The following is a 10,945-nucleotide window of genomic DNA, read 5'->3' as shown; positions in this document are numbered from 1 at the left end:
AATACCAAACACATTTTCATTTACTTACTTATGAACATGAATCAATGAGGCCACTCAAAAGATGCCCAGTGATAAACACGGGCTCCCGGGTTGTGTAGTTTATATGAGTACTACATATATTTAAAATGCCTCCCCTCCCCCCCCCCCCCCCATTTTATTGGTTGATTTCTGGGCAACACTTTTGACTTTTTGGGGGGAGAGAACTATTCCTCTAATTTATTTGGATTTTGATGGATTTTAAATCAGAGACCATTATTTTCTTTATAAATACCAATTTCATAAGCAAATACATACTTCCGTGCTCTATGGTCTGTCCGGGTAGTGGTGGCCTTTTCCACAGAATTGTTCTCGGGCAGACAGAGATGTTTGTAACAAGCAATTGTCCGGTCTAGTTCCCCAGCGTCCCAGCTGCTTGCAAGGGGTGGGTAACTCCGGCACGTTTGCCTTTAACACGAGCAGCAAAGATAAGGTAAAACCGGACGGAGATGTTACCTAATGCGGGGCTGAGGTTCTTCGAGGAAGAGTGAAGACCTCACCTCCGTACACAAACGAAATTACCCTAAAAAGTTGCGGCTTGAAAGTGACTACTCCGCCAGCACTAGGCACGGACGGGGTTCGAACCCGTGATCTTCGGTTTACGAGACCGACGCCTTACCACTTGGCCACCGCGCCTGCGTTAGGCTGCCGGGCGGGCGAGCCTCTATCCTGGCGCCGCTCCCGAGTGCTTCCCAACGCGTGCACGAGCACGCTCTTCTCGCTTCTCTTTCCTCCACCCCCTCCCTTCTCCCTTCTCGCTCAATAGACATGGCCCGCGCAGAAGGGACCAAGGATGTTGTGGGCGGAGATGTTGTGGGCGGAGTAAGGGGGCGGAGCCAAGGTTGGGGTGATTAGTTCCAAGCCCGAAGTAGGCCGCGCCCCGGGGAGTGACTGATTAATTTGGGGCGGGGGTTTTTGCTTGGAAGGGAGGAAAAGCAGGGTAGGTGACGGGAGAAGAATTGTAGAGGGTGCTGCTACCTGAGAATGTCTCCCGCACCCCCATCCTTCCTGCTCTTTGTCTGGACTTTCGGTTATGGTGAATAAACACCGAGGTACTGTGACCCTCCCATCCCCCCGCCCCCGCGGTGAAGTCCTGCGGGTGGGGGAGGGGAGGGTCTGGGCTCTGCTCTGGTTCACCTGAAACCGGAATCATCGGGTGTGGCTTGTACTTGGGGGCAGCCAAGGCAGGTCTAGCACCCAAATATCGACACAGAAGATTTTTTAAATTTTAACCCGCACTCTGCATTTAGTTCCCCTGTCCCCCGCCCCACTCCTCCGTACACTACGTAGCTGACTACGTTCGGCTTCGCTAACAAGCCTCGGGCGCGGGAAACTTTTCTGCTGGAACCCCGGGTTATGGGGCACGTGCAGGAACCGTGAGGTCGCGAAGACTTTGCTCTTTTCCCTTTTCCTCCTTCCTCTACCCCTTCGCGTTTCATTTAAGCTCAAAAAGTAGTTATTTTGGAAATAACCACTTCAATCTGGACTTAGATTGTTTTTTAAAAAAAAAAAAACTAGCACAATGTGCATCAAACCAATAGGAAACTTTAAGCAATAGAGAAATGAATGCAGACTGAAAAAATCAGGAACTTTTCACCTCATCTCAATTTAAAATTCCGTGACAATTAATTTAAAAAAAGGCAGGCATCATAATTTGAAAGTTGAAAAACTCATGGTAAGAGCAGTATTTCACACTTGCCAGTGAAATGCAAAAGGATGTTTCTCCTTTTGAAATGGCACTTTCCACAATTCGACTTTGTTAGAGAAACCTACTCAAAGCTTGAAAGGAAGACAATTCCTGCTTATGTCCACACGTACACTTTGCAGAATATTTTATTATTGTACTTAAGTGGGGAAGAACAAAGCATAAAAGGAAACTGGCTTACAAGGTAAAAACAGTTTTTCTCACATGAAAGCGGAATTAAATCTTCAGAAAAGACTCAGTATTCTATTGGGGTGTCTTCTCTGACCTATGAGATAATTCATTTGTGGGAACTGCGGCAAATAAAGAGAATAATTTTAACAGCCTAATATATGTATCTCATTTGCAGTTCTGCAACAAGGCAAAATGTATGGGAAATCTTTTCAAAATCCTTTGTTAGAGTTCTTTTCTCATAAGTCTTGTCATAAAGTTTATACCTTGTAACATTTAAATTTGAAAAAAAATCTTTGTAAACAATATTTCAAATTTCCAGATATTGAACATTTATTTTTAAGAGATTGTATGAATCAAAGAAAATGGCATCCTTAGTCAATAAAGTTTGGTGAATGTTCTTCCTAAGTATTACAAGAAATTTTAAAGAAAGCAAAAGATAAAATCCTTTATCTCCAAGAGTATAATCTAATGGTGGAACTGGTATCAATTGGAATTATTATAGTCCTATAGTAGCTTTATTTTTTAAATTGCATGTTTTTATTTTTGTCTTTTATAACATATTTCTGAATACTGTATGTCTTTCCCTACAGAGTCCATCCTCTGTTTTATTTATTTAACTTTGGATTTTTTCATGAATTTATAAGTTCCTTCTACCATTTAGGAAAAGGGAAAGATTGAGACAAAACTGTTCTGGTTGGAAAGGGACCCCAAAAGGTTAGGGGTTGCAGACCAGTGTCTCAGAGTGTCTCAAAAGAATTTGCAGGCTTGAACTCATATCCAAGTCAAGGGGCAAAGTTTATTGTAATTGTAATGCCAATTGAAGCAGGCTAAGTTCCAAGAGAATTTAGCAAGGAACCTGAAGCAAGGAGACACATTTATCTAGTCCTTCAAAGCTAATTTTATAACCTAGGGATAGAACCAAGAAACAATCTCAAAAATTTGGTTATCACTGAACAATAGAGAGTAATGTTTGTAAGGCTATTCCAAGGCCAAAAGACTTGAAATCATTGACAGATTGTTAGAACAATAGTCTCCTAAAGTTAGAGAGTCTCAGTATCACCAATATATCTTCCCTAAAGTTTAAGGAAGAAATATTATGTTCCTAGGCCAGAAGACTTTTATAATCATTCACAGAACAATATAGCATTCTTAGATAAGGCCTCAGGATCATATTCCAAAGTCAGAAGATTTAGAATCATTGACTGTGGGCATGGTCCTGTTGGAGACATCTGCAAAGACAGCTTGACCAACCCTTGATTATACAAGGTAAATCTTGGCCTGGGGGCTACTCAATATCAGGCCAATTATCAGGTTGAATTCTCCAATTGAATAAAATCACTTAACTGGGGAGTTTGAGCTACTGGGAGTGGTTCTCCACTAACCTTCAACTCAATAGAGGGTTGGACCACGTCCCTGCCCAAGATCTCCAACTGAATGAGACCACTTAACTGCCCTGAAAGGTGAGCCTCTTTCAGAGGATAGTTTGAGACTCAGAAACTTCCCTCGAGAAGGGGGACAGTTTTGGAGTTCATCCCAAAGGTTAAGGGGACCTAATTTACATCTCCCCCCCAAAAGATCTCAATTTACATCATTCCCAGTGGGGTCCAGACTGAGAAGGGGAGGCACACAACTTGAAGATGGCAGCAGCAGCATCTGGTGCTGAGTGTCAGAATCAGTTAGCCCAAGGTATTCAGGATGAACAAATAGTTGGAAGTTCACAGCTTGAAATCGGGAGGAAACAACTCTACCAACAGGAATGTTAGTTCTCAAAAGCTTCAAGGAAGGTCATGTAGAAGCATCACAAGTGAGTTTGCCAGAATAATTTTGGAATAGATATCCCTCAATTATTATGTGGGCAAGAAATCCTTTCCAGCAAGAAAACAGGGGATAGGTTAAAGTTATTCCCCTGGAGGGGGAAGGGGGGAGTAGCTAGTACAAATGGGTGGGGATCCCCAGGGTGGGGATGGTGACATTTGGGAAAGGCAACGAATCAGATCAAACATATGGGCTGCCTTAGGGATGCTGAGGGCACATCCAACAACCCTGATTGCCCCCACTGCCCACGGAGTTCCCTAGCCTCACTAAAGACTAAGGAGTTATCTCCCCACTAGTAGGGGCCCACAGGGTGACACTGAGAGAGCTGGAGAGAAAATACTAAGAGCAAAGCTCTCATCCTCGGAGTGTTGTTAAAGGTAGACCTAGAAAAGGTGGAAAATGACAAGAAAGAAAGCAAGCTAAAGTGAGAGCGAGAAGGACACAGGCAATGTCACCCTTCTCTATCCAGGATGTTTCTAGGAGTCCTGAGGAAGAGTAGTTTTAGGTCCTCTCTGGGTTTATAGGAACATTCAAGAATGGCTGAGGGAGAAGTAACAAGAGCAGCACTTTTAATTCTTGAAACATGAGTCCAGCTGGGGGAGCCTGGAGTTTGAGTAGGAGATTCTTCACTCAATTTTTTGGAGTCCCCAGGGAAAGTTTAGTAAGGACTCATTTTCTCCACCTTCCCAGGAGACTGAGGCCACCAAGCAGAGTGGAGATGACAAGTAATCTTAGGTGGGCTTGATTTCCTTTAGCAAAAACCTCTGAGCCTTTTCAGTCTTACAAGGGAAGGCTTTTACCCAGTTAATAAATGTGTCAACAAAAACCAAAAGCAGTTTGAAACCCTCTGAGAGGGGGTATATGTGTAAAATTTATCTGCCAGTCCTCCCCAAATATGTACCCTTCCTCCAGATGGCTTCAGGAGGGGGCCCTTTCAGGATTTACTTAGGCACAAACTGGGCAGGCTGACAGATTAATTGTTTCTCCTTGCTTGTGAACATGAAGATAGGTTTCACAAGGGATTGGAAAACATTTTCTCCCAAGTGGGTAGCTTGGTGTAGGCCAAAAAGACAGTGTCCCCCCTCCTCCCCCCCCCCCCCACCTTCCATCAATATAAAGTGTAAAAGGCTTTAGCCAAGACTAAGGCCTGGGCAAGAGGTTAGTTTACCTTTCAGGGGCTGTCCAAATATGTGAGGATTGTCACAGAAGTCCTGAGCTACTCCATGTTATGGATGTGACTGCCTCTGTTAATTGGTGGACCCCTTTAAGGGCATAAAGAAATTGTGAAGCTTTATACAATGGAATGCAAAAGAAAGTATCTTTAGGATTTAAGATAGAAAACCATTATATCCCCTAGGATACTTGTTTTGGGCTCATGATTTCCATTGACCATTTGCTCTGATTATAGAGGAAAAAGCAGGGACATTATTATAATAGCATCAAAACAGGTCCTTCAGGCCTCAGCTTGAGAACACACATGACAAAATAATGCCTCCTTAGATCTATGTGACAACTGATCATGGAATAATATTTTCACCTCATAGCCAGACTCAGGAATAATCAGGTGGGAAAAAACCAGAACTGGGTAACTGAGTCTCAAGCATCTCACCTTAAGTAGAGGCTAAGATTGGCCTTCCAACTTTTGCCCAGATAAGAGGCATTCCTAAGCATTTCTCTTCAGGAAGGCATCCCTCTGAGTAATTTACAGCATTTCTCTTCGAACAGTGGGTTACTAACTTAATGATCAGGCAATCAAATTCAAAACTCAAAAGATTATCTATTACAATCCCAAGAGATTTTATCTCTAATAGCAAATCCTACTTATCACAGCTTAGGCTACATACGTTATATTAAAAGTTTACGAGGACTTACACACATAGGAGATTTTTTTAAAACATGTCTTATATGTTTGAACTTATTTTGGTGCAAAGGATCAGTCATTATATAAGCTTATAGATTCTTAGTAAACACATTTCTTGTTTAGGAACTACAAATTCTAAATAGGCTCCATTCTCAAGGTTGATGATCTTGCTTGCCCTGATGGTTTCAAGAAAACTGACAAGCTGACAATATAAGGGGGGGAGGGGATGGTTGACAGAGACCCCAGAGAAGGGGCTGACCTTGCTGTTGCCCACCTCAACTATTCCTAGTGTTTTCATGAGCTGTGCTATTTGATACCTCTCCCCACTCTGTGAAAGGGGAAAAGGTGTTGCATACTTCATACTTGGAGGTGAACTGATAAAGTTTTTACCTCATCCCTCTTGTTCCACACATAGAAATTACAGCTAAGACCATTTGGCTATTATGTAGAAAAAAATCTAAAATTATTAACTAAGTTATTTGGTAACCAATTTTAGCTTTAACATGATGACAATAACTCCAAATAATTTAGTTAATAATTTTAGATTTTTTTCTACATAAGAGCCTTAGTCTTAATAATAGTCTTAGCTGTAATTTCTGTTCCCTTAATAAGTTCCCCTTTTGTTTTAGGGAGAAAACAAGATAATTCTTAACACTGAGAAAACAGATTTTAAAATTGACTTAACTTTAGTTAATGAGATTCCCTAGTTCTAGACAAACTGAATTGCCATTTGGTTATTTTCCAATTTACCCAAATCATTTCTCTTTTGTTAGCCAGGAAAGGGGTTAAGGTGCCAGTTTTTACTGGCAGGGCCTTCAGAAGTCTGCCTCTAGATGACTCAAAAGCAGGTTATTTGTAGACAGAGTTTTAAAAGTAGTAGAAAACTTCTTTTCTGTTTTCCTAAAGTTCCCAAACTCTTCTTTTAACATTATCAGTACAAATAGATTACAATTTACATATCCCTTTAGTGGACTTTAATTAGAGCTCCTTTAAAAGTGCTTTTATTATCATCTTAAACAAATTTCCAAATTACTTTTCACACATATAGAAATCATTTATCTGTTGGTCACATCTAAAAAATTCCCATAAAATTATCAAATATGAAGCAATTATATCCAATTAAGCAGTTAACATTTATATAATATGTTTTATGCTAAGCACTTTTATCATCATGTGATCTTCACAACGACTGTTATTTCTCTTTACAAATCAGAAAGCTGGGCAGAAATAAAATAATTTGCCATAAATTTCATAGCTAATACATATCCACAACTGAAATAGAGAGTGGTGAGCTTACCAAATGCAGAGGCTGACTGGCTTTCTCACCTCACACTGCCATGCTGTGTCAGGGTTCTCAAATTCTTCCTAGGCAATTACTGGACAGAACCTGCTGAAAGCGGGGGTGACTAGTGCCAGTATCTCCCTTTGATGGTAGTTTCAGGTGCTAGGGCTCATGGAATGCTGACCATTGGGCCAGCTGGATTGGAGAGATAGTTGGACAAAGAGTTGTGTGGTGACTCCCCATGCTTTTGCTGCTTCCCCTATTTCTACAGGTAAGGCAGAATTTGAATTTCCCTACAGTTCTGAGATGAGAAGAGTTAGCAAATAAAGGGACTTAGGCTATATCGATTTTGTTAGCAATCCCCATAACTGAAATACACTCAGGACCACTCCAGGGAATAGAGTAGAGGAAGTCCTTTGATATCTAATGGAGTGCTTTCTCAAAAAGTTGCTATTTACCTAGTTTTCTTTTCTTCCAGAATGGGATAAATTCCTGGAATTATCCCCACTGTTGCAGGAATTTTTCTTGCCATGTTAAAATGACTAATTGCTAAACTTACTAATCATTGCTTTTAAAATTTTGAGAATCTGCTAAGATGTTATTTTAATTTTAGTTAACTAACTTTTTTGTGTGGCCCCCAGCTTGGCCAGAGCTGAAGTTCACAGAAAAAAGTTAGGATTTTTAAGAAATCTTCCTAGCATTTAACTATAATATAGAAGTTTTTCCTTGCTGGTTGCATTTTAAATATTTCCAGGTAACAAAACCTAGCTCACAGAACAAATATAACACAGACATTCTGCACAGAGACATAGACACAGACAAAATGACATGAAAGAGAACTGTCCTATCTTTGCCAAAAGTCCTCCTATAGCACTTCATCTCCTGTGGTGTCCCAGAGGAGGTAAAAAGGCAAAAGATTTCCTAGGAACTTTGCTGAAAATTGCAAGAATTTCCAAATCTGGGCATCCCCAGTCAAGGAAAAACTTGCTGAGCATGAAGCTCACAATGACCCAGACAAATCTTCTCAGTGAGTTGTGGTATCCCAACTATAGGACTAAGGGAGAAAAAAAAAATTGGGAGGCTTACTTGATAAGGAGGAAATCGCCAAATGTTGAGGCTGGGAAGAAACCCTAAAAGGTTGGGATTACAGACCAGTGTCTCAAAAGAATTTGCAAGTTTGAATTCATAACCAAGTCAAGGGGCAAAGTTTATTGTAATTGTAATGCCAGTTGAAGCAGGTTAAGTTCCACGAGAATTTAGCAAGGAATCTGAAGCAAGGAGACACCTTTATCAAGCTCTTCATGTCACTGATATGGCTAATTTTATGGTCTAGAGGTAGAACCAAGGAGCGGTCTCAAGAATTTAGTTATCACTGACAGACATAATGTTTGTAGGACTATTCTAAGACCAGAAGACTTGAAATCATTGACAGTTTGTTAGAACAATAATCTCAGGATCACTAATATAATCTCTCTAAAATCTAAAAGAAGAAATATTATATTCCTAGGCCAGAGAACTTTATAATCATTAACAGAACAATAGCATTCTTAGATTAGAGAGCCTCAGGATCAGATTCCAAAGCCAGAAGATTTAGAATCACTGACTTATTGTTAGAATAGATGTCCCTTAAAGTCAGGGAACCTTAAAATTATTGATGTCTCTCTAGAAGCTATTGTAATGCCGGAGAAACTGAGGCAAGATAGAGATTAGAGAGTTTTAATATTTTATTTGAAAAGGAGAGATTGTGCTGGGGGCATGTTGCCCCCAGGGCTGATGTCCCAAGCATCCTGCAACTAATGTGTGCTTCCCATGAAGTATATATGCATATGCCTACAAGCTACCAGGGGGTAGACTGAGGCAGGGCAGAGTCAGAGCATTGAGAGCAGGAATGGACTATCACTCCAGTTCTGACAGGGTTGGGGAAGGCACTGGACGTTCTGATAAATTGGGATCAAGAAGAACAATGACAGGATGGGGGGAGGCACAGGAGATTCTGATAAGTAGGGAAGGTCTGGGGTCATGATGTCTAAGATAGAAAGTCTCTCCTTATCTGGATCATGATGATTAAGAAGGGGGATGTTGCAACCCAAGCAACATTTCAGGGAAATTGAGGTAGAACAATTAGGGAAACTGAGTCAGGACACTAAAAGGGAACTGTGGCACAACTCTATGTTAAATCAAAACCATTTATATATTTCGATTTGCTGTTGAATTGAAATTTCATAGTATGAGTGTGTAAGTCCTAAAGTCAATTCACTTCAGGAAGCATTTTTGAAGTATTTAGTATTTCAAGGCACTGCTTGCTAGACAAAATTTAAAATGAGTTTAAGCATGTCACCCACGTTTGATTAGAAAGATGATGAGTTAGAACAAGAACACAGGCATGAACACTGTGTTGATTTGTTTATCTTGATTATACTTATATCTTTTAAATTTTTTGAAAAGTCTGGGCTTCTCCTAGGGGATGTCACACTTAAACAGAGAAGTAAATAGATCATTTGAGGAGGAAGAAAGCACTAAAAAGTAAGGATATTAGGAAAAGTGGGGCATTACCTTAGTAGGTAAAATCCTTGAAGGATTTTAAGTAGAGAGGAGTAAAGAATGTATTACAGCCTGTGGCAAGGCATGGAGATGGGAGATAGAAAAACCTAGTTCTGGATGCAGAAAGGTCAGTTTGGTACACAAAATACATAAAGGGGAATAGTGTGAATTAAGACCAGAAAGGTAAACCAGAGTAGATTATTTAGAACTTTTTATATCCCAGATCAAGGAGCTTGCATTTTATCTAAAGGCATTAAGCCTTAAACAGGGTGACAAGGTCACATTAGTTTTTCTTTTTAAAAATTTTTTAAAAATTTGTTTTGATGTACTTAACATATACTTTTAACATATTTTACATGTATGGGACTACCTGCCATCTAGGGGAGGGAGGTGGAGGGAAGGAGGAGAAAAGTTGAAACAGAAGTTTTTGCAAGGGTCAATGTTGAAAAATTACCCATGAATATGTTTTGTATATAAAAAAGTTATTTAAAAAATAAAAATAAAACTTGTTTTGAACTTAAAAAAGAAAAACAATCTATTTTCATATATATAACAACACAAAAAGAGGATTCAATATGAAACCATGAATCTCTATTTCATACTATTTACTTTAAAAAAAAAAAAAAAGACAAAAACACTGTAATAAATACAACATATCATTTTCTGTCCTGAGTTTTTGTTGTTGTTGTTGTTGTTGTATATTTTTTTTCTGCCTTCATTTCTATCCCAAATTAGAAAAGGCCACCATTAGATTCAGATATTTGTATGTATGTGTATACACAAACACATGGATTTATATATGTAAAAAGATATTATGTCTATTTGTCATTTCTTTCTTTGGAAGAAGATAACATCTTCTTTCGTAGGTTCTTTGTGGGTTGATTTGAGTATAATACTACAGCTACTACTACAGCTAAAATACTATAGTATTTTAAAACATATAAGTTCTTTTCCTTTTCCTCTGATCACTCTGGGACACAAATCATTAGATCTATTAAGTGGTATTGCTAGGTCAAATTATAATTTTGGAGATATACTTCCAGATTGTATCTCCTAACTGGCTGAATGAGTTTACAGGTACTACCAACAGATTGATTATTAGTGTCCCAATTTTTCCACATCCTTTAGATCAATTCTTTTAAGAAAATTATTTTGGTAGTTATTTGAAGAATGTGTTAGAGAAAAAAGCAATTTATAACCTCTTACGGTAGTCCAATTAAAAGATGATAACAGCCTGAACTGCTATGGTGAGTGAGTGGACAGAGAAAGGCATAAATGCAAAACATCCTAAGCAGATAAAATCACAAGACTTGGCAAATGTTTGACTATGGAGAGTAAAGAGTTAGATATGCCTTCAAGATTGCAAACTTGAGTGACTGGAAGAGTGAGAAAAAAAAGCAGTGTGAATGAGGGATTGGATTAAGGGATGAAGCAAATGAGATCTGTTTTGGACTTGTTGAATTTGTGAAGTTAGTGGGACATAAAGGTGAAATTGTCCAATAGGCAATTGGTAGCATCAGTATATGATGGCTGA

General features: G+C 39.4%; 1 non-coding gene across 1 annotated transcript; it reads right to left on the bottom strand.

Annotated features, from left to right (window-relative positions):
• Positions 1–600: 600 nt before the first annotated feature.
• On the bottom strand, positions 601–672 carry TRNAT-CGU (transfer RNA threonine (anticodon CGU)). The gene has a single exon. It is a non-coding gene; the product is annotated as a tRNA-Thr (tRNA).
• Between the last annotated feature and the right edge of the window lie 10,273 nt (positions 673–10,945).

This window comes from Antechinus flavipes, chromosome 1, assembly GCF_016432865.1.
Source record: "Antechinus flavipes isolate AdamAnt ecotype Samford, QLD, Australia chromosome 1, AdamAnt_v2, whole genome shotgun sequence".
In the NCBI taxonomy this organism is placed as follows: Eukaryota; Metazoa; Chordata; class Mammalia; order Dasyuromorphia; family Dasyuridae; genus Antechinus; species Antechinus flavipes.
The sequence above is the reverse complement of the archived record's forward strand: the minus strand, read 5'-3'. Positions and strand labels throughout refer to the sequence as shown.